The 20,382-nt window shown below is 44.9% G+C and overlaps 15 non-coding genes across 15 annotated transcripts; all 15 read left to right on the top strand.

Annotated features, from left to right (window-relative positions):
* The first annotated feature begins 966 nt into the window (after positions 1-966).
* On the top strand, positions 967-1,157 carry LOC141231581 (U2 spliceosomal RNA). Its single transcript, XR_012297896.1, has one exon. It is a non-coding gene; the product is annotated as a U2 spliceosomal RNA (small nuclear RNA).
* Positions 1,158-2,272: 1,115 nt separating this feature from the next.
* LOC141231580 (U2 spliceosomal RNA) lies at positions 2,273-2,463 on the top strand. The gene has a single exon (XR_012297895.1). It is a non-coding gene; the product is annotated as a U2 spliceosomal RNA (small nuclear RNA).
* Positions 2,464-3,578: 1,115 nt separating this feature from the next.
* On the top strand, positions 3,579-3,769 carry LOC141231579 (U2 spliceosomal RNA). Its single transcript, XR_012297894.1, has one exon. It is a non-coding gene; the product is annotated as a U2 spliceosomal RNA (small nuclear RNA).
* Positions 3,770-4,884: 1,115 nt separating this feature from the next.
* Positions 4,885-5,075, top strand: LOC141231578 (U2 spliceosomal RNA). The gene has a single exon (XR_012297892.1). It is a non-coding gene; the product is annotated as a U2 spliceosomal RNA (small nuclear RNA).
* A 1,115-nt stretch (positions 5,076-6,190) lies between these two features.
* LOC141231576 (U2 spliceosomal RNA) lies at positions 6,191-6,381 on the top strand. Its single transcript, XR_012297890.1, has one exon. It is a non-coding gene; the product is annotated as a U2 spliceosomal RNA (small nuclear RNA).
* A 1,115-nt stretch (positions 6,382-7,496) lies between these two features.
* Positions 7,497-7,687, top strand: LOC141231781 (U2 spliceosomal RNA). Its single transcript, XR_012298090.1, has one exon. It is a non-coding gene; the product is annotated as a U2 spliceosomal RNA (small nuclear RNA).
* Positions 7,688-8,802: 1,115 nt separating this feature from the next.
* Positions 8,803-8,993, top strand: LOC141231575 (U2 spliceosomal RNA). Its single transcript, XR_012297889.1, has one exon. It is a non-coding gene; the product is annotated as a U2 spliceosomal RNA (small nuclear RNA).
* Positions 8,994-10,102: 1,109 nt separating this feature from the next.
* On the top strand, positions 10,103-10,293 carry LOC141231574 (U2 spliceosomal RNA). Its single transcript, XR_012297888.1, has one exon. It is a non-coding gene; the product is annotated as a U2 spliceosomal RNA (small nuclear RNA).
* A 1,115-nt stretch (positions 10,294-11,408) lies between these two features.
* LOC141231573 (U2 spliceosomal RNA) lies at positions 11,409-11,599 on the top strand. Its single transcript, XR_012297886.1, has one exon. It is a non-coding gene; the product is annotated as a U2 spliceosomal RNA (small nuclear RNA).
* Positions 11,600-12,714: 1,115 nt separating this feature from the next.
* On the top strand, positions 12,715-12,905 carry LOC141231572 (U2 spliceosomal RNA). The gene has a single exon (XR_012297885.1). It is a non-coding gene; the product is annotated as a U2 spliceosomal RNA (small nuclear RNA).
* A 1,115-nt stretch (positions 12,906-14,020) lies between these two features.
* Positions 14,021-14,211, top strand: LOC141231571 (U2 spliceosomal RNA). The gene has a single exon (XR_012297884.1). It is a non-coding gene; the product is annotated as a U2 spliceosomal RNA (small nuclear RNA).
* Positions 14,212-15,326: 1,115 nt separating this feature from the next.
* On the top strand, positions 15,327-15,517 carry LOC141231570 (U2 spliceosomal RNA). The gene has a single exon (XR_012297883.1). It is a non-coding gene; the product is annotated as a U2 spliceosomal RNA (small nuclear RNA).
* Positions 15,518-16,632: 1,115 nt separating this feature from the next.
* Positions 16,633-16,823, top strand: LOC141231569 (U2 spliceosomal RNA). The gene has a single exon (XR_012297882.1). It is a non-coding gene; the product is annotated as a U2 spliceosomal RNA (small nuclear RNA).
* Positions 16,824-17,938: 1,115 nt separating this feature from the next.
* Positions 17,939-18,129, top strand: LOC141231567 (U2 spliceosomal RNA). The gene has a single exon (XR_012297881.1). It is a non-coding gene; the product is annotated as a U2 spliceosomal RNA (small nuclear RNA).
* Positions 18,130-19,244: 1,115 nt separating this feature from the next.
* LOC141231566 (U2 spliceosomal RNA) lies at positions 19,245-19,435 on the top strand. Its single transcript, XR_012297880.1, has one exon. It is a non-coding gene; the product is annotated as a U2 spliceosomal RNA (small nuclear RNA).
* Positions 19,436-20,382: the final 947 nt, after the last annotated feature.

Genomic DNA, 20,382 nt, shown 5'->3' with positions numbered 1-20,382 from the left:
CAAGCTCATTTTGGTTCAACTTCAGCAACTGTGCATTGCATTGCCATGTAATGTGATGCAATGCTATCTTTCTAGCTCTCCCTTTTTACTTCCTTTTGGATAAACAGACATATTAGGCAAGCATTTTGGAGCTTTCACCTAAATAACTACAGGTGGTGAGATAAGCTGCACAATATAATTGACCTTTCAGTATATTGTTGCACACACACCATCTATTTAGCAAATGCCCTTGTTATCAACAGCAGCCTTTTAAACTCACCTGAGCTAACAGGTATGTGCGCTGGTTACTCTGCTGCGCTTAAAATTTCTTTTTTGGTTTGCTACAATGCCTTTTCTGAAACGTTGTCTCCTTCTGCTGGAACACTGACTTCTTTCATTTAATGCCTGCAGACTATAAAAGAGAACCCAACCCAAAAAGTTTGGTTGATTAGTCTGTGGCATTCTGTTAAACTGTTGCTTATGGCGGTCTCTGTGAGCTTCTCAGCGACATTCAGCCAGCCAGGTATCCTGCCTGCAGTAGATGGAATGTGGCAATGGAACGCTGGCTGCGCGTGTCATAATAGGCTCTGAGCCTTTATATACCTGTGCACAGCAGCAGCCACCTTCAGTCTGCTGCTGGACAGCCAGCAGCAGCAGCAGCAGTAGAGGTATGTAATCAGGAGCCCTCCTGCTAAGGGTAGACAGCTGTTGGTTCCACCCCACCCCCCGCCTTAATTGGTTCTCCTCCCTTCCAACGGTGTTGAGGCGGGTGGGAACAGCAGGGGGTGAAGGTGCTGTGTTTAAAGAGGTGGAGTTATGCAGATCTAAAACGCGTGGATTGCAGCAGCAGCAAGCCGAAAAGTGCAGGCATGTAAGGGATCTAGAGGTTGACAACATGTCTTCTTAACGGGAGTCCAGGAGCTCATCTCCACAAATGGACTTTTCAGGATCCTTGGGTGGCTCCGTAGTTTGAAACCAATTCTGGTTATCGCTTCTCGGCCTTTTGGCTAAGATCAAGTGTAGTATCTGTTCTTATCAGTTTAATATCTGATACGTCCCCTATCTGGGGACCATATATTAAATGGATTTTTAGAACAGGGAGATGGAAAAAGAGCTTGCTCTGTCCACTCCACGCATTGACCTGGTATTGCAGTATCTCCAGGACCGGTGCACCCCTTCTTTAATGCAGTTTCTAAAATCAGAAAGAATTGAATTCAATGTTTTTTGTTCATTTTGCTTGTTTGTCGGATTTTGGGATGGACTCTTTGGCTTTGCTTTTCTTCTCCTCATTGGATTTTTCATGTTCAAAGTTGCAGAAGCCAGATTACAAGCTCATTTTGGTTCAACTTCAGCAACTGTGCATTGCATTGCCATGTAATGTGATGCAATGCTATCTTTCTAGCTCTCCCTTTTTACTTCCTTTTGGATAAACAGACATATTAGGCAAGCATTTTGGAGCTTTCACCTAAATAACTACAGGTGGTGAGATAAGCTGCACAATATAATTGACCTTTCAGTATATTGTTGCACACACACCATCTATTTAGCAAATGCCCTTGTTATCAACAGCAGCCTTTTAAACTCACCTGAGCTAACAGGTATGTGCGCTGGTTACTCTGCTGCGCTTAAAATTTCTTTTTTGGTTTGCTACAATGCCTTTTCTGAAACGTTGTCTCCTTCTGCTGGAACACTGACTTCTTTCATTTAATGCCTGCAGACTATAAAAGAGAACCCAACCCAAAAAGTTTGGTTGATTAGTCTGTGGCATTCTGTTAAACTGTTGCTTATGGCGGTCTCTGTGAGCTTCTCAGCGACATTCAGCCAGCCAGGTATCCTGCCTGCAGTAGATGGAATGTGGCAATGGAACGCTGGCTGCGCGTGTCATAATAGGCTCTGAGCCTTTATATACCTGTGCACAGCAGCAGCCACCTTCAGTCTGCTGCTGGACAGCCAGCAGCAGCAGCAGCAGGAGAGGTATGTAATCAGGAGCCCTCCTGCTAAGGGTAGACAGCTGTTCGTTCCACCCCACCCCCCGCCTTAATTGGTTCTCCTCCCTTCCAACGGTGTTGAGGCGGGTGGGAACAGCAGGGGGTGAAGGTGCTGTGTTTAAAGAGGTGGAGTTATGCAGATCTAAAACGTGTGGATTGCAGCAGCAGCAAGCCGAAAAGTGCAGGCATGTAAGGGATCTAGAGGTTGACAACATGTCTTCTTAACGGGAGTCCAGGAGCTCATCTCCACAAATGGACTTTTCAGGATCCTTGGGTGGCTCCGTAGTTTGAAACCAATTCTGGTTATCGCTTCTCGGCCTTTTGGCTAAGATCAAGTGTAGTATCTGTTCTTATCAGTTTAATATCTGATACGTCCCCTATCTGGGGACCATATATTAAATGGATTTTTAGAACAGGGAGATGGAAAAAGAGCTTGCTCTGTCCACTCCACGCATTGACCTGGTATTGCAGTATCTCCAGGACCGGTGCACCCCTTCTTTAATGCAGTTTCTAAAATCAGAAAGAATTGAATTCAATGTTTTTTGTTCATTTTGCTTGTTTGTCGGATTTTGGGATGGACTCTTTGGCTTTGCTTTTCTTCTCCTCATTGGATTTTTCATGTTCAAAGTTGCAGAAGCCAGATTACAAGCTCATTTTGGTTCAACTTCAGCAACTGTGCATTGCATTGCCATGTAATGTGATGCAATGCTATCTTTCTAGCTCTCCCTTTTTACTTCCTTTTGGATAAACAGACATATTAGGCAAGCATTTTGGAGCTTTCACCTAAATAACTACAGGTGGTGAGATAAGCTGCACAATATAATTGACCTTTCAGTATATTGTTGCACACACACCATCTATTTAGCAAATGCCCTTGTTATCAACAGCAGCCTTTTAAACTCACCTGAGCTAACAGGTATGTGCGCTGGTTACTCTGCTGCGCTTAAAATTTCTTTTTTGGTTTGCTACAATGCCTTTTCTGAAACGTTGTCTCCTTCTGCTGGAACACTGACTTCTTTCATTTAATGCCTGCAGACTATAAAAGAGAACCCAACCCAAAAAGTTTGGTTGATTAGTCTGTGGCATTCTGTTAAACTGTTGCTTATGGCGGTCTCTGTGAGCTTCTCAGCGACATTCAGCCAGCCAGGTATCCTGCCTGCAGTAGATGGAATGTGGCAATGGAACGCTGGCTGCGCGTGTCATAATAGGCTCTGAGCCTTTATATACCTGTGCACAGCAGCAGCCACCTTCAGTCTGCTGCTGGACAGCCAGCAGCAGCAGCAGCAGGAGAGGTATGTAATCAGGAGCCCTCCTGCTAAGGGTAGACAGCTGCTCGTTCCACCCCACCCCCCGCCTTTATTGGTTCTCCTCCCTTCCAACGGTGTTGAGGCGGGTGGGAACAGCAGGGGGTGAAGGTGCTGTGTTTAAAGAGGTGGAGTTATGCAGATCTAAAACGCGTGGATTGCAGCAGCAGCAAGCCGAAAAGTGCAGGCATGTAAGGGATCTAGAGGTTGACAACATGTCTTCTTAACGGGAGTCCAGGAGCTCATCTCCACAAATGGACTTTTCAGGATCCTTGGGTGGCTCCGTAGTTTGAAACCAATTCTGGTTATCGCTTCTCGGCCTTTTGGCTAAGATCAAGTGTAGTATCTGTTCTTATCAGTTTAATATCTGATACGTCCCCTATCTGGGGACCATATATTAAATGGATTTTTAGAACAGGGAGATGGAAAAAGAGCTTGCTCTGTCCACTCCACGCATTGACCTGGTATTGCAGTATCTCCAGGACCGGTGCACCCCTTCTTTAATGCAGTTTCTAAAATCAGAAAGAATTGAATTCAATGTTTTTTGTTCATTTTGCTTGTTTGTCGGATTTTGGGATGGACTCTTTGGCTTTGCTTTTCTTCTCCTCATTGGATTTTTCATGTTCAAAGTTGCAGAAGCCAGATTACAAGCTCATTTTGGTTCAACTTCAGCAACTGTGCATTGCATTGCCATGTAATGTGATGCAATGCTATCTTTCTAGCTCTCCCTTTTTACTTCCTTTTGGATAAACAGACATATTAGGCAAGCATTTTGGAGCTTTCACCTAAATAACTACAGGTGGTGAGATAAGCTGCACAATATAATTGACCTTTCAGTATATTGTTGCACACACACCATCTATTTAGCAAATGCCCTTGTTATCAACAGCAGCCTTTTAAACTCACCTGAGCTAACAGGTATGTGCGCTGGTTACTCTGCTGCGCTTAAAATTTCTTTTTTGGTTTGCTACAATGCCTTTTCTGAAACGTTGTCTCCTTCTGCTGGAACACTGACTTCTTTCATTTAATGCCTGCAGACTATAAAAGAGAACCCAACCCAAAAAGTTTGGTTGATTAGTCTGTGGCATTCTGTTAAACTGTTGCTTATGGCGGTCTCTGTGAGCTTCTCAGCGACATTCAGCCAGCCAGGTATCCTGCCTGCAGTAGATGGAATGTGACAATGGAACGCTGGCTGCGCGTGTCATAATAGGCTCTGAGCCTTTATATACCTGTGCACAGCAGCAGCCACCTTCAGTCTGCTGCTGGACAGCCAGCAGCAGCAGCAGCAGGAGAGGTATGTAATCAGGAGCCCTCCTGCTAAGGGTAGACAGCTGCTCGTTCCACCCCACCCCCCGCCTTAATTGGTTCTCCTCCCTTCCAACGGTGTTGAGGCGGGTGGGAACAGCAGGGGGTGAAGGTGCTGTGTTTAAAGAGGTGGAGTTATGCAGATCTAAAACGCGTGGATTGCAGCAGCAGCAAGCCGAAAAGTGCAGGCATGTAAGGGATCTAGAGGTTGACAACATGTCTTCTTAACGGGAGTCCAGGAGCTCATCTCCACAAATGGACTTTTCAGGATCCTTGGGTGGCTCCGTAGTTTGAAACCAATTCTGGTTATCGCTTCTCGGCCTTTTGGCTAAGATCAAGTGTAGTATCTGTTCTTATCAGTTTAATATCTGATACGTCCCCTATCTGGGGACCATATATTAAATGGATTTTTAGAACAGGGAGATGGAAAAAGAGCTTGCTCTGTCCACTCCACGCATTGACCTGGTATTGCAGTATCTCCAGGACCGGTGCACCCCTTCTTTAATGCAGTTTCTAAAATCAGAAAGAATTGAATTCAATGTTTTTTGTTCATTTTGCTTGTTTGTCGGATTTTGGGATGGACTCTTTGGCTTTGCTTTTCTTCTCCTCATTGGATTTTTCATGTTCAAAGTTGCAGAAGCCAGATTACAAGCTCATTTTGGTTCAACTTCAGCAACTGTGCATTGCATTGCCATGTAATGTGATGCAATGCTATCTTTCTAGCTCTCCCTTTTTACTTCCTTTTGGATAAACAGACATATTAGGCAAGCATTTTGGAGCTTTCACCTAAATAACTACAGGTGGTGAGATAAGCTGCACAATATAATTGACCTTTCAGTATATTGTTGCACACACACCATCTATTTAGCAAATGCCCTTGTTATCAACAGCAGCCTTTTAAACTCACCTGAGCTAACAGGTATGTGCGCTGGTTACTCTGCTGCGCTTAAAATTTCTTTTTTGGTTTGCTACAATGCCTTTTCTGAAACGTTGTCTCCTTCTGCTGGAACACTGACTTCTTTCATTTAATGCCTGCAGACTATAAAAGAGAACCCAACCCAAAAAGTTTGGTTGATTAGTCTGTGGCATTCTGTTAAACTGTTGCTTATGGCGGTCTCTGTGAGCTTCTCAGCGACATTCAGCCAGCCAGGTATCCTGCCTGCAGTAGATGGAATGTGGCAATGGAACGCTGGCTGCGCGTGTCATAATAGGCTCTGAGCCTTTATATACCTGTGCACAGCAGCAGCCACCTTCAGTCTGCTGCTGGACAGCCAGCAGCAGCAGCAGCAGGAGAGGTATGTAATCAGGAGCCCTCCTGCTAAGGGTAGACAGCTGTTCGTTCCACCCCACCCCCCGCCTTAATTGGTTCTCCTCCCTTCCAACGGTGTTGAGGCGGGTGGGAACAGCAGGGGGTGAAGGTGCTGTGTTTAAAGAGGTGGAGTTATGCAGATCTAAAACATGTGGATTGCAGCAGCAGCAAGCCGAAAAGTGCAGGCATGTAAGGGATCTAGAGGTTGACAACATGTCTTCTTAACGGGAGTCCAGGAGCTCATCTCCACAAATGGACTTTTCAGGATCCTTGGGTGGCTCCGTAGTTTGAAACCAATTCTGGTTATCGCTTCTCGGCCTTTTGGCTAAGATCAAGTGTAGTATCTGTTCTTATCAGTTTAATATCTGATACGTCCCCTATCTGGGGACCATATATTAAATGGATTTTTAGAACAGGGAGATGGAAAAAGAGCTTGCTCTGTCCACTCCACGCATTGACCTGGTATTGCAGTATCTCCAGGACCGGTGCACCCCTTCTTTAATGCAGTTTCTAAAATGAGAAAGAATTGAATTCAATGTTTTTTGTTCATTTTGCTTGTTTGTCGGATTTTGGGATGGACTCTTTGGCTTTGCTTTTCTTCTCCTCATTGGATTTTTCATGTTCAAAGTTGCAGAAGCCAGATTACAAGCTCATTTTGGTTCAACTTCAGCAACTGTGCATTGCATTGCCATGTAATGTGATGCAATGCTATCTTTCTAGCTCTCCCTTTTTACTTCCTTTTGGATAAACAGACATATTAGGCAAGCATTTTGGAGCTTTCACCTAAATAACTACAGGTGGTGAGATAAGCTGCACAATATAATTGACCTTTCAGTATATTGTTGCACACACACCATCTATTTAGCAAATGCCCTTGTTATCAACAGCAGCCTTTTAAACTCACCTGAGCTAACAGGTATGTGCGCTGGTTACTCTGCTGCGCTTAAAATTTCTTTTTTGGTTTGCTACAATGCCTTTTCTGAAACGTTGTCTCCTTCTGCTGGAACACTGACTTCTTTCATTTAATGCCTGCAGACTATAAAAGAGAACCCAACCCAAAAAGTTTGGTTGATTAGTCTGTGGCATTCTGTTAAACTGTTGCTTATGGCGGTCTCTGTGAGCTTCTCAGCGACATTCAGCCAGCCAGGTATCCTGCCTGCAGTAGATGGAATGTGGCAATGGAACGCTGGCTGCGCGTGTCATAATAGGCTCTGAGCCTTTATATACCTGTGCACAGCAGCAGCCACCTTCAGTCTGCTGCTGGACAGCCAGCAGCAGCAGCAGCAGGAGAGGTATGTAATCAGGAGCCCTCCTGCTAAGGGTAGACAGCTGCTCGTTCCACCCCACCCCCCGCCTTTATTGGTTCTCCTCCCTTCCAACGGTGTTGAGGCGGGTGGGAACAGCAGGGGGTGAAGGTGCTGTGTTTAAAGAGGTGGAGTTATGCAGATCTAAAACGCGTGGATTGCAGCAGCAGCAAGCCGAAAAGTGCAGGCATGTAAGGGATCTAGAGGTTGACAACATGTCTTCTTAACGGGAGTCCAGGAGCTCATCTCCACAAATGGACTTTTCAGGATCCTTGGGTGGCTCCGTAGTTTGAAACCAATTCTGGTTATCGCTTCTCGGCCTTTTCGCTAAGATCAAGTGTAGTATCTGTTCTTATCAGTTTAATATCTGATACGTCCCCTATCTGGGGACCATATATTAAATGGATTTTTAGAACAGGGAGATGGAAAAAGAGCTTGCTCTGTCCACTCCACGCATTGACCTGGTATTGCAGTATCTCCAGGACCGGTGCACCCCTTCTTTAATGCAGTTTCTAAAATCAGAAAGAATTGAATTCAATGTTTTTTGTTCATTTTGCTTGTTTGTCGGATTTTGGGATGGACTCTTTGGCTTTGCTTTTCTTCTCCTCATTGGATTTTTCATGTTCAAAGTTGCAGAAGCCAGATTACAAGCTCATTTTGGTTCAACTTCAGCAACTGTGCATTGCATTGCCATGTAATGTGATGCAATGCTATCTTTCTAGCTCTCCCTTTTTACTTCCTTTTGGATAAACAGACATATTAGGCAAGCATTTTGGAGCTTTCACCTAAATAACTACAGGTGGTGAGATAAGCTGCACAATATAATTGACCTTTCAGTATATTGTTGCACACACACCATCTATTTAGCAAATGCCCTTGTTATCAACAGCAGCCTTTTAAACTCACCTGAGCTAACAGGTATGTGCGCTGGTTACTCTGCTGCGCTTAAAATTTCTTTTTTGGTTTGCTACAATGCCTTTTCTGAAACGTTGTCTCCTTCTGCTGGAACACTGACTTCTTTCATTTAATGCCTGCAGACTATAAAAGAGAACCCAACCCAAAAAGTTTGGTTGATTAGTCTGTGGCATTCTGTTAAACTGTTGCTTATGGCGGTCTCTGTGAGCTTCTCAGCGACATTCAGCCAGCCAGGTATCCTGCCTGCAGTAGATGGAATGTGGCAATGGAACGCTGGCTGCGCGTGTCATAATAGGCTCTGAGCCTTTATATACCTGTGCACAGCAGCAGCCACCTTCAGTCTGCTGCTGGACAGCCAGCAGCAGCAGCAGCAGGAGAGGTATGTAATCAGGAGCCCTCCTGCTAAGGGTAGACAGCTGCTCGTTCCACCCCACCCCCCGCCTTAATTGGTTCTCCTCCCTTCCAACGGTGTTGAGGCGGGTGGGAACAGCAGGGGGTGAAGGTGCTGTGTTTAAAGAGGTGGAGTTATGCAGATCTAAAACGCGTGGATTGCAGCAGCAGCAAGCCGAAAAGTGCAGGCATGTAAGGGATCTAGAGGTTGACAACATGTCTTCTTAACGGGAGTCCAGGAGCTCATCTCCACAAATGGACTTTTCAGGATCCTTGGGTGGCTCCGTAGTTTGAAACCAATTCTGGTTATCGCTTCTCGGCCTTTTGGCTAAGATCAAGTGTAGTATCTGTTCTTATCAGTTTAATATCTGATACGTCCCCTATCTGGGGACCATATATTAAATGGATTTTTAGAACAGGGAGATGGAAAAAGAGCTTGCTCTGTCCACTCCACGCATTGACCTGGTATTGCAGTATCTCCAGGACCGGTGCACCCCTTCTTTAATGCAGTTTCTAAAATCAGAAAGAATTGAATTCAATGTTTTTTGTTCATTTTGCTTGTTTGTCGGATTTTGGGATGGACTCTTTGGCTTTGCTTTTCTTCTCCTCATTGGATTTTTCATGTTCAAAGTTGCAGAAGCCAGATTACAAGCTCATTTTGGTTCAACTTCAGCAACTGTGCATTGCATTGCCATGTAATGTGATGCAATGCTATCTTTCTAGCTCTCCCTTTTTACTTCCTTTTGGATAAACAGACATATTAGGCAAGCATTTTGGAGCTTTCACCTAAATAACTACAGGTGGTGAGATAAGCTGCACAATATAATTGACCTTTCAGTATATTGTTGCACACACACCATCTATTTAGCAAATGCCCTTGTTATCAACAGCAGCCTTTTAAACTCACCTGAGCTAACAGGTATGTGCGCTGGTTACTCTGCTGCGCTTAAAATTTCTTTTTTGGTTTGCTACAATGCCTTTTCTGAAACGTTGTCTCCTTCTGCTGGAACACTGACTTCTTTCATTTAATGCCTGCAGACTATAAAAGAGAACCCAACCCAAAAAGTTTGGTTGATTAGTCTGTGGCATTCTGTTAAACTGTTGCTTATGGCGGTCTCTGTGAGCTTCTCAGCGACATTCAGCCAGCCAGGTATCCTGCCTGCAGTAGATGGAATGTGGCAATGGAACGCTGGCTGCGCGTGTCATAATAGGCTCTGAGCCTTTATATACCTGTGCACAGCAGCAGCCACCTTCAGTCTGCTGCTGGACAGCCAGCAGCAGCAGGAGAGGTATGTAATCAGGAGCCCTCCTGCTAAGGGTAGACAGCTGCTCGTTCCACCCCACCCCCCGCCTTAATTGGTTCTCCTCCCTTCCAACGGTGTTGAGGCGGGTGGGAACAGCAGGGGGTGAAGGTGCTGTGTTTAAAGAGGTGGAGTTATGCAGATCTAAAACGCGTGGATTGCAGCAGCAGCAAGCCGAAAAGTGCAGGCATGTAAGGGATCTAGAGGTTGACAACATGTCTTCTTAACGGGAGTCCAGGAGCTCATCTCCACAAATGGACTTTTCAGGATCCTTGGGTGGCTCCGTAGTTTGAAACCAATTCTGGTTATCGCTTCTCGGCCTTTTGGCTAAGATCAAGTGTAGTATCTGTTCTTATCAGTTTAATATCTGATACGTCCCCTATCTGGGGACCATATATTAAATGGATTTTTAGAACAGGGAGATGGAAAAAGAGCTTGCTCTGTCCACTCCACGCATTGACCTGGTATTGCAGTATCTCCAGGACCGGTGCACCCCTTCTTTAATGCAGTTTCTAAAATCAGAAAGAATTGAATTCAATGTTTTTTGTTCATTTTGCTTGTTTGTCAGATTTTGGGATGGACTCTTTGGCTTTGCTTTTCTTCTCCTCATTGGATTTTTCATGTTCAAAGTTGCAGAAGCCAGATTACAAGCTCATTTTGGTTCAACTTGAGCAACTGTGCATTGCATTGCCATGTAATGTGATGCAATGCTATCTTTCTAGCTCTCCCTTTTTACTTCCTTTTGGATAAACAGACATATTAGGCAAGCATTTTGGAGCTTTCACCTAAATAACTACAGGTGGTGAGATAAGCTGCACAATATAATTGACCTTTCAGTATATTGTTGCACACACACCATCTATTTAGCAAATGCCCTTGTTATCAACAGCAGCCTTTTAAACTCACCTGAGCTAACAGGTATGTGCGCTGGTTACTCTGCTGCGCTTAAAATTTCTTTTTTGGTTTGCTACAATGCCTTTTCTGAAACGTTGTCTCCTTCTGCTGGAACACTGACTTCTTTCATTTAATGCCTGCAGACTATAAAAGAGAACCCAACCCAAAAAGTTTGGTTGATTAGTCTGTGGAATTCTGTTAAACTGTTGCTTATGGCGGTCTCTGTGAGCTTCTCAGCGACATTCAGCCAGCCAGGTATCCTGCCTGCAGTAGATGGAATGTGGCAATGGAACGCTGGCTGCGCGTGTCATAATAGGCTCTGAGCCTTTATATACCTGTGCACAGCAGCAGCCACCTTCAGTCTGCTGCTGGACAGCCAGCAGCAGCAGCAGCAGGAGAGGTATGTAATCAGGAGCCCTCCTGCTAAGGGTAGACAGCTGCTCGTTCCACCCCACCCCCCGCCTTAATTGGTTCTCCTCCCTTCCAACGGTGTTGAGGCGGGTGGGAACAGCAGGGGGTGAAGGTGCTGTGTTTAAAGAGGTGGAGTTATGCAGATCTAAAACGCGTGGATTGCAGCAGCAGCAAGCCGAAAAGTGCAGGCATGTAAGGGATCTAGAGGTTGACAACATGTCTTCTTAACGGGAGTCCAGGAGCTCATCTCCACAAATGGACTTTTCAGGATCCTTGGGTGGCTCCGTAGTTTGAAACCAATTCTGGTTATCGCTTCTCGGCCTTTTGGCTAAGATCAAGTGTAGTATCTGTTCTTATCAGTTTAATATCTGATACGTCCCCTATCTGGGGACCATATATTAAATGGATTTTTAGAACAGGGAGATGGAAAAAGAGCTTGCTCTGTCCACTCCACGCATTGACCTGGTATTGCAGTATCTCCAGGACCGGTGCACCCCTTCTTTAATGCAGTTTCTAAAATCAGAAAGAATTGAATTCAATGTTTTTTGTTCATTTTGCTTGTTTGTCGGATTTTGGGATGGACTCTTTGGCTTTGCTTTTCTTCTCCTCATTGGATTTTTCATGTTCAAAGTTGCAGAAGCCAGATTACAAGCTCATTTTGGTTCAACTTCAGCAACTGTGCATTGCATTGCCATGTAATGTGATGCAATGCTATCTTTCTAGCTCTCCCTTTTTACTTCCTTTTGGATAAACAGACATATTAGGCAAGCATTTTGGAGCTTTCACCTAAATAACTACAGGTGGTGAGATAAGCTGCACAATATAATTGACCTTTCAGTATATTGTTGCACACACACCATCTATTTAGCAAATGCCCTTGTTATCAACAGCAGCCTTTTAAACTCACCTGAGCTAACAGGTATGTGCGCTGGTTACTCTGCTGCGCTTAAAATTTCTTTTTTGGTTTGCTACAATGCCTTTTCTGAAACGTTGTCTCCTTCTGCTGGAACACTGATTTCTTTCATTTAATGCCTGCAGACTATAAAAGAGAACCCAACCCAAAAAGTTTGGTTGATTAGTCTGTGGCATTCTGTTAAACTGTTGCTTATGGCGGTCTCTGTGAGCTTCTCAGCGACATTCAGCCAGCCAGGTATCCTGCCTGCAGTAGATGGAATGTGGCAATGGAACGCTGGCTGCGCGTGTCATAATAGGCTCTGAGCCTTTATATACCTGTGCACAGCAGCAGCCACCTTCAGTCTGCTGCTGGACAGCCAGCAGCAGCAGCAGCAGGAGAGGTATGTAATCAGGAGCCCTCCTGCTAAGGGTAGACAGCTGCTCGTTCCACCCCACCCCCCGCCTTAATTGGTTCTCCTCCCTTCCAACGGTGTTGAGGCGGGTGGGAACAGCAGGGGGTGAAGGTGCTGTGTTTAAAGAGGTGGAGTTATGCAGATCTAAAACGCGTGGATTGCAGCAGCAGCAAGCCGAAAAGTGCAGGCATGTAAGGGATCTAGAGGTTGACAACATGTCTTCTTAACGGGAGTCCAGGAGCTCATCTCCACAAATGGACTTTTCAGGATCCTTGGGTGGCTCCGTAGTTTGAAACCAATTCTGGTTATCGCTTCTCGGCCTTTTGGCTAAGATCAAGTGTAGTATCTGTTCTTATCAGTTTAATATCTGATACGTCCCCTATCTGGGGACCATATATTAAATGGATTTTTAGAACAGGGAGATGGAAAAAGAGCTTGCTCTGTCCACTCCACGCATTGACCTGGTATTGCAGTATCTCCAGGACCGGTGCACCCCTTCTTTAATGCAGTTTCTAAAATCAGAAAGAATTGAATTCAATGTTTTTTGTTCATTTTGCTTGTTTGTCGGATTTTGGGATGGACTCTTTGGCTTTGCTTTTCTTCTCCTCATTGGATTTTTCATGTTCAAAGTTGCAGAAGCCAAATTACAAGCTCATTTTGGTTCAACTTCAGCAACTGTGCATTGCATTGCCATGTAATGTGATGCAATGCTATCTTTCTAGCTCTCCCTTTTTACTTCCTTTTGGATAAACAGACATATTAGGCAAGCATTTTGGAGCTTTCACCTAAATAACTACAGGTGGTGAGATAAGCTGCACAATATAATTGACCTTTCAGTATATTGTTGCACACACACCATCTATTTAGCAAATGCCCTTGTTATCAACAGCAGCCTTTTAAACTCACCTGAGCTAACAGGTATGTGCGCTGGTTACTCTGCTGCGCTTAAAATTTCTTTTTTGGTTTGCTACAATGCCTTTTCTGAAACGTTGTCTCCTTCTGCTGGAACACTGACTTCTTTCATTTAATGCCTGCAGACTATAAAAGAGAACCCAACCCAAAAAGTTTGGTTGATTAGTCTGTGGAATTCTGTTAAACTGTTGCTTATGGCGGTCTATGTGAGCTTCTCAGCGACATTCAGCCAGCCAGGTATCCTGCCTGCAGTAGATGGAATGTGGCAATGGAACGCTGGCTGCGCGTGTCATAATAGGCTCTGAGCCTTTATATACCTGTGCACAGCAGCAGCCACCTTCAGTCTGCTGCTGGACAGCCAGCAGCAGCAGCAGCAGGAGAGGTATGTAATCAGGAGCCCTCCTGCTAAGGGTAGACAGCTGCTCGTTCCACCCCACCCCCCGCCTTAATTGGTTCTCCTCCCTTCCAACGGTGTTGAGGCGGGTGGGAACAGCAGGGGGTGAAGGTGCTGTGTTTAAAGAGGTGGAGTTATGCAGATCTAAAACGCGTGGATTGCAGCAGCAGCAAGCCGAAAAGTGCAGGCATGTAAGGGATCTAGAGGTTGACAACATGTCTTCTTAACGGGAGTCCAGGAGCTCATCTCCACAAATGGACTTTTCAGGATCCTTGGGTGGCTCCGTAGTTTGAAACCAATTCTGGTTATCGCTTCTCGGCCTTTTGGCTAAGATCAAGTGTAGTATCTGTTCTTATCAGTTTAATATCTGATACGTCCCCTATCTGGGGACCATATATTAAATGGATTTTTAGAACAGGGAGATGGAAAAAGAGCTTGCTCTGTCCACTCCACGCATTGACCTGGTATTGCAGTATCTCCAGGACCGGTGCACCCCTTCTTTAATGCAGTTTCTAAAATCAGAAAGAATTGAATTCAATGTTTTTTGTTCATTTTGCTTGTTTGTCGGATTTTGGGATGGACTCTTTGGCTTTGCTTTTCTTCTCCTCATTGGATTTTTCATGTTCAAAGTTGCAGAAGCCAGATTACAAGCTCATTTTGGTTCAACTTCAGCAACTGTGCATTGCATTGCCATGTAATGTGATGCAATGCTATCTTTCTAGCTCTCCCTTTTTACTTCCTTTTGGATAAACAGACATATTAGGCAAGCATTTTGGAGCTTTCACCTAAATAACTACAGGTGGTGAGATAAGCTGCACAATATAATTGACCTTTCAGTATATTGTTGCACACACACCATCTATTTAGCAAATGCCCTTGTTATCAACAGCAGCCTTTTAAACTCACCTGAGCTAACAGGTATGTGCGCTGGTTACTCTGCTGCGCTTAAAATTTCTTTTTTGGTTTGCTACAATGCCTTTTCTGAAACGTTGTCTCCTTCTGCTGGAACACTGATTTCTTTCATTTAATGCCTGCAGACTATAAAAGAGAACCCAACCCAAAAAGTTTGGTTGATTAGTCTGTGGCATTCTGTTAAACTGTTGCTTATGGCGGTCTCTGTGAGCTTCTCAGCGACATTCAGCCAGCCAGGTATCCTGCCTGCAGTAGATGGAATGTGGCAATGGAACGCTGGCTGCGCGTGTCATAATAGGCTCTGAGCCTTTATATACCTGTGCACAGCAGCAGCCACCTTCAGTCTGCTGCTGGACAGCCAGCAGCAGCAGCAGCAGGAGAGGTATGTAATCAGGAGCCCTCCTGCTAAGGGTAGACAGCTGCTCGTTCCACCCCACCCCCCGCCTTAATTGGTTCTCCTCCCTTCCAACGGTGTTGAGGCGGGTGGGAACAGCAGGGGGTGAAGGTGCTGTGTTTAAAGAGGTGGAGTTATGCAGATCTAAAACGCGTGGATTGCAGCAGCAGCAAGCCGAAAAGTGCAGGCATGTAAGGGATCTAGAGGTTGACAACATGTCTTCTTAACGGGAGTCCAGGAGCTCATCTCCACAAATGGACTTTTCAGGATCCTTGGGTGGCTCCGTAGTTTGAAACCAATTCTGGTTATCGCTTCTCGGCCTTTTGGCTAAGATCAAGTGTAGTATCTGTTCTTATCAGTTTAATATCTGATACGTCCCCTATCTGGGGACCATATATTAAATGGATTTTTAGAACAGGGAGATGGAAAAAGAGCTTGCTCTGTCCACTCCACGCATTGACCTGGTATTGCAGTATCTCCAGGACCGGTGCACCCCTTCTTTAATGCAGTTTCTAAAATCAGAAAGAATTGAATTCAATGTTTTTGGTTCATTTTGCTTGTTTGTCGGATTTTGGGATGGACTCTTTGGCTTTGCTTTTCTTCTCCTCATTGGATTTTTCATGTTCAAAGTTGCAGAAGCCAAATTACAAGCTCATTTTGGTTCAACTTCAGCAACTGTGCATTGCATTGCCATGTAATGTGATGCAATGCTATCTTTCTAGCTCTCCCTTTTTACTTCCTTTTGGATAAACAGACATATTAGGCAAGCATTTTGGAGCTTTCACCTAAATAACTACAGGTGGTGAGATAAGCTGCACAATATAATTGACCTTTCAGTATATTGTTGCACACACACCATCTATTTAGCAAATGCCCTTGTTATCAACAGCAGCCTTTTAAACTCACCTGAGCTAACAGGTATGTGCGCTGGTTACTCTGCTGCGCTTAAAATTTCTTTTTTGGTTTGCTACAATGCCTTTTCTGAAACGTTGTCTCCTTCTGCTGGAACACTGACTTCTTTCATTTAATGCCTGCAGACTATAAAAGAGAACCCAACCCAAAAAGTTTGGTTGATTAGTCTGTGGCATTCTGTTAAACTGTTGCTTATGGCGGTCTCTGTGAGCTTCTCAGCGACATTCAGCCAGCCAGGTATCCTGCCTGCAGTAGATGGAATGTGGCAATGGAACGCTGGCTGCGCGTGTCATAATAGGCTCTGAGCCTTTATATACCTGTGCACAGCAGCAGCCACCTTCAGTCTGCTGCTGGACAGCCAGCAGCAGCAGCAGCAGGAGAGGTATGTAATCAGGAGCCCTCCTGCTAAGGGTAGACAGCTGCTCGTTCCACCCCCCCCCCCGCCGTAATTGGTTCTCCTCCCTTCCAACGGTGTTGAGGCGGGTGGGAACAGCAGGGGGTGAAGGTGCTGTGTTTAAAGAGGTGGAGTTATGCAGATCTAAAACGCGTGGATTGCAGCAGCAGCAAGCCGAAAAGTGCAGGCATGTAAGGGATCTAGAGGTTGACAACATGTCTTCTTAACGGGAGTCCAGGAGCTCATCTTCACAAATGGACTTTTCAGGATCCTTGGGTGGCTCCGTAGTTTGAAACGAATTCTGGTTATCGCTTCTCGGCCTTTTGGCTAAGATCAAGTGTAGTATCTGTTCTTATCAGTTTAATATCTGATACGTCCCCTATCTGGGGACCATATATTAAATGGATTTTTAGAACAGGGAGATGGAAAAAGAGCTTGCTCTGTCCACTCCACGCATTGACCTGGTATTGCAGTATCTCCAGGACCGGTGCACCCCTTCTTTAATGCAGTTTCTAAAATCAGAAAGAATTGAATTCAATGTTTTTTGTTCATTTTGCTTGTTTGTCGGATTTTGGGATGGACTCTTTGGCTTTGCTTTTCTTCTCCTCATTGGATTTTTCATGTTCAAAGTTGCAGAAGCCAGATTACAAGCTCATTTTGGTTCAACTTCAGCAACTGTGCATTGCATTGCCATGTAATGTGATGCAATGCTATCTTTCTAGCTCTCCCTTTTTACTTCCTTTTGGATAAACAGACATATTAGGCAAGCATTTTGGAGCTTTCACCTAAATAACTACAGGTGGTGAGATAAGCTGCACAATATAATTGACCTTTCAGTATATTGTTGCACACACACCATCTATTTAGCAAATGCCCTTGTTATCAACAGCAGCCTTTTAAACTCACCTGAGCTAACAGGTATGTGCGCTGGTTACTCTGCTGCGCTTAAAATTTCTTTTTTGGTTTGCTACAATGCCTTTTCTGAAACGTTGTCTCCTTCTGCTGGAACACTGACTTCTTTCATTTAATGCCTGCAGACTATAAAAGAGAACCCAACCCAAAAAGTTTGGTTGATTAGTCTGTGGCATTCTGTTAAACTGTTGCTTATGGCGGTCTCTGTGAGCTTCTCAGCGACATTCAGCCAGCCAGGTATCCTGCCTGCAGTAGATGGAATGTGGCAATGGAACGCTGGCTGCGCGTGTCATTATAGGCTCTGAGCCTTTATATACCTGTGCACAGCAGCAGCCACCTTCAGTCTGCTGCTGGACAGCCAGCAGCAGCAGCAGCAGGAGAGGTATGTAATCAGGAGCCCTCCTGCTAAGGGTAGACAGCTGCTCGTTCCACCCCACCCCCCGCCTTAATTGGTTCTCCTCCCTTCCAACGGTGTTGAGGCGGGTGGGAACAGCAGGGGGTGAAGGTGCTGTGTTTAAAGAGGTGGAGTTATGCAGATCTAAAACGCGTGGATTGCAGCAGCAGCAAGCCGAAAAGTGCAGGCATGTAAGGGATCTAGAGGTTGACAACATGTCTTCTTAACGGGAGTCCAGGAGCTCATCTCCACAAATGGACTTTTCAGGATCCTTGGGTGGCTCCGTAGTTTGAAACCAATTCTGGTTATCGCTTCTCGGCCTTTTGGCTAAGATCAAGTGTAGTATCTGTTCTTATCAGTTTAATATCTGATACGTCCCCTATCTGGGGACCATATATTAAATGGATTTTTAGAACAGGGAGATGGAAAAAGAGCTTGCTCTGTCCACTCCACGCATTGACCTGGTATTGCAGTATCTCCAGGACCGGTGCACCCCTTCTTTAATGCAGTTTCTAAAATCAGAAAGAATTGAATTCAATGTTTTTTGTTCATTTTGCTTGTTTGTCGGATTTTGGGATGGACTCTTTGGCTTTGCTTTTCTTCTCCTCATTGGATTTTTCATGTTCAAAGTTGCAGAAGCCAGATTACAAGCTCATTTTGGTTCAACTTCAGCAACTGTGCATTGCATTGCCATGTAATGTGATGCAATGCTATCTTTCTAGCTCTCCCTTTTTACTTCCTTTTGGATAAACAGACATATTAGGCAAGCATTTTGGAGCTTTCACCTAAATAACTACAGGTGGTGAGATAAGCTGCACAATATAATTGACCTTTCAGTATATTGTTGCACACACACCATCTATTTAGCAAATGCCCTTGTTATCAACAGCAGCCTTTTAAACTCACCTGAGCTAACAGGTATGTGCGCTGGTTACTCTGCTGCGCTTAAAATTTCTTTTTTGGTTTGCTACAATGCCTTTTCTGAAACGTTGTCTCCTTCTGCTGGAACACTGACTTCTTTCATTTAATGCCTGCAGACTATAAAAGAGAACCCAACCCAAAAAGTTTGGTTGATTAGTCTGTGGCATTCTGTTAAACTGTTGCTTATGGCGGTCTCTGTGAGCTTCTCAGCGACATTCAGCCAGCCAGGTATCCTGCCTGCAGTAGATGGAATGTGGCAATGGAACGCTGGCTGCGCGTGTCATAATAGGCTCTGAGCCTTTATATACCTGTGCACAGCAGCAGCCACCTTCAGTCTGCTGCTGGACAGCCAGCAGCAGCAGCAGCAGGAGAGGTATGTAATCAGGAGCCCTCCTGCTAAGGGTAGACAGCTGCTCGTTCCACCCCACCCCCCGCCTTAATTGGTTCTCCTCCCTTCCAACGGTGTTGAGGCGGGTGGGAACAGCAGGGGGTGAAGGTGCTGTGTTTAAAGAGGTGGAGTTATGCAGATCTAAAACGCGTGGATTGCAGCAGCAGCAAGCCGAAAAGTGCAGGCATGTAAGGGATCTAGAGGTTGACAACATGTCTTCTTAACGGGAGTCCAGGAGCTCATCTCCACAAATGGACTTTTCAGGATCCTTGGGTGGCTCCGTAGTTTGAAACCAATTCTGGTTATCGCTTCTCGGCCTTTTGGCTAAGATCAAGTGTAGTATCTGTTCTTATCAGTTTAATATCTGATACGTCCCCTATCTGGGGACCATATATTAAATGGATTTTTAGAACAGGGAGATGGAAAAAGAGCTTGCTCTGTCCACTCCACGCATTGACCTGGTATTGCAGTATCTCCAGGACCGGTGCACCCCTTCTTTAATGCAGTTTCTAAAATCAGAAAGAATTGAATTCAATGTTTTTTGTTCATTTTGCTTGTTTGTCGGATTTTGGGATGGACTCTTTGGCTTTGCTTTTCTTCTCCTCATTGGATTTTTCGTGTTCAAAGTTGCAGAAGCCAGATTACAAGCTCATTTTGGTTCAACTTCAGCAACTGTGCATTGCATTGCCATGTAATGTGATGCAATGCTATCTTTCTAGCTCTCCCTTTTTACTTCCTTTTGGATAAACAGACATATTAGGCAAGCATTTTGGAGCTTTCACCTAAATAACTACAGGTGGTGAGATAAGCTGCACAATATAATTGACCTTTCAGTATATTGTTGCACACACACCATCTATTTAGCAAATGCCCTTGTTATCAACAGCAGCCTTTTAAACTCACCTGAGCTAACAGGTATGTGCGCTGGTTACTCTGCTGCGCTTAAAATTTCTTTTTTGGTTTGCTACAATGCCTTTTCTGAAACGTTGTCTCCTTCTGCTGGAACACTGACTTCTTTCATTTAATGCCTGCAGACTATAAAAGAGAACCCAACCCAAAAAGTTTGGTTGATTAGTCTGTGGCATTCTGTTAAACTGTTGCTTATGGCGGTCTCTGTGAGCTTCTCAGCGACATTCAGCCAGCCAGGTATCCTGCCTGCAGTAGATGGAATGTGGCAATGGAACGCTGGCTGCGCGTGTCATAATAGGCTCTGAGCCTTTATATACCTGTGCACAGCAGCAGCCACCTTCAGTCTGCTGCTGGACAGCCAGCAGCAGCAGCAGCAGGAGAGGTATGTAATCAGGAGCCCTCCTGCTAAGGGTAGACAGCTGCTCGTTCCACCCCACCCCCCGCCTTAATTGGTTCTCCTCCCTTCCAACGGTGTTGAGGCGGGTGGGAACAGCAGGGGGTGAAGGTGCTGTGTTTAAAGAGGTGGAGTTATG

This window comes from Phyllobates terribilis, unplaced genomic scaffold (assembly GCF_046119375.1).
Source record: "Phyllobates terribilis strain yellow unplaced genomic scaffold, ASM4611937v1 Scaffold_538__1_contigs__length_1162401, whole genome shotgun sequence".
Classification (NCBI taxonomy): domain Eukaryota; kingdom Metazoa; phylum Chordata; class Amphibia; order Anura; family Dendrobatidae; genus Phyllobates; species Phyllobates terribilis.
This window is presented reverse-complemented; position numbering and strand designations above follow the sequence as displayed.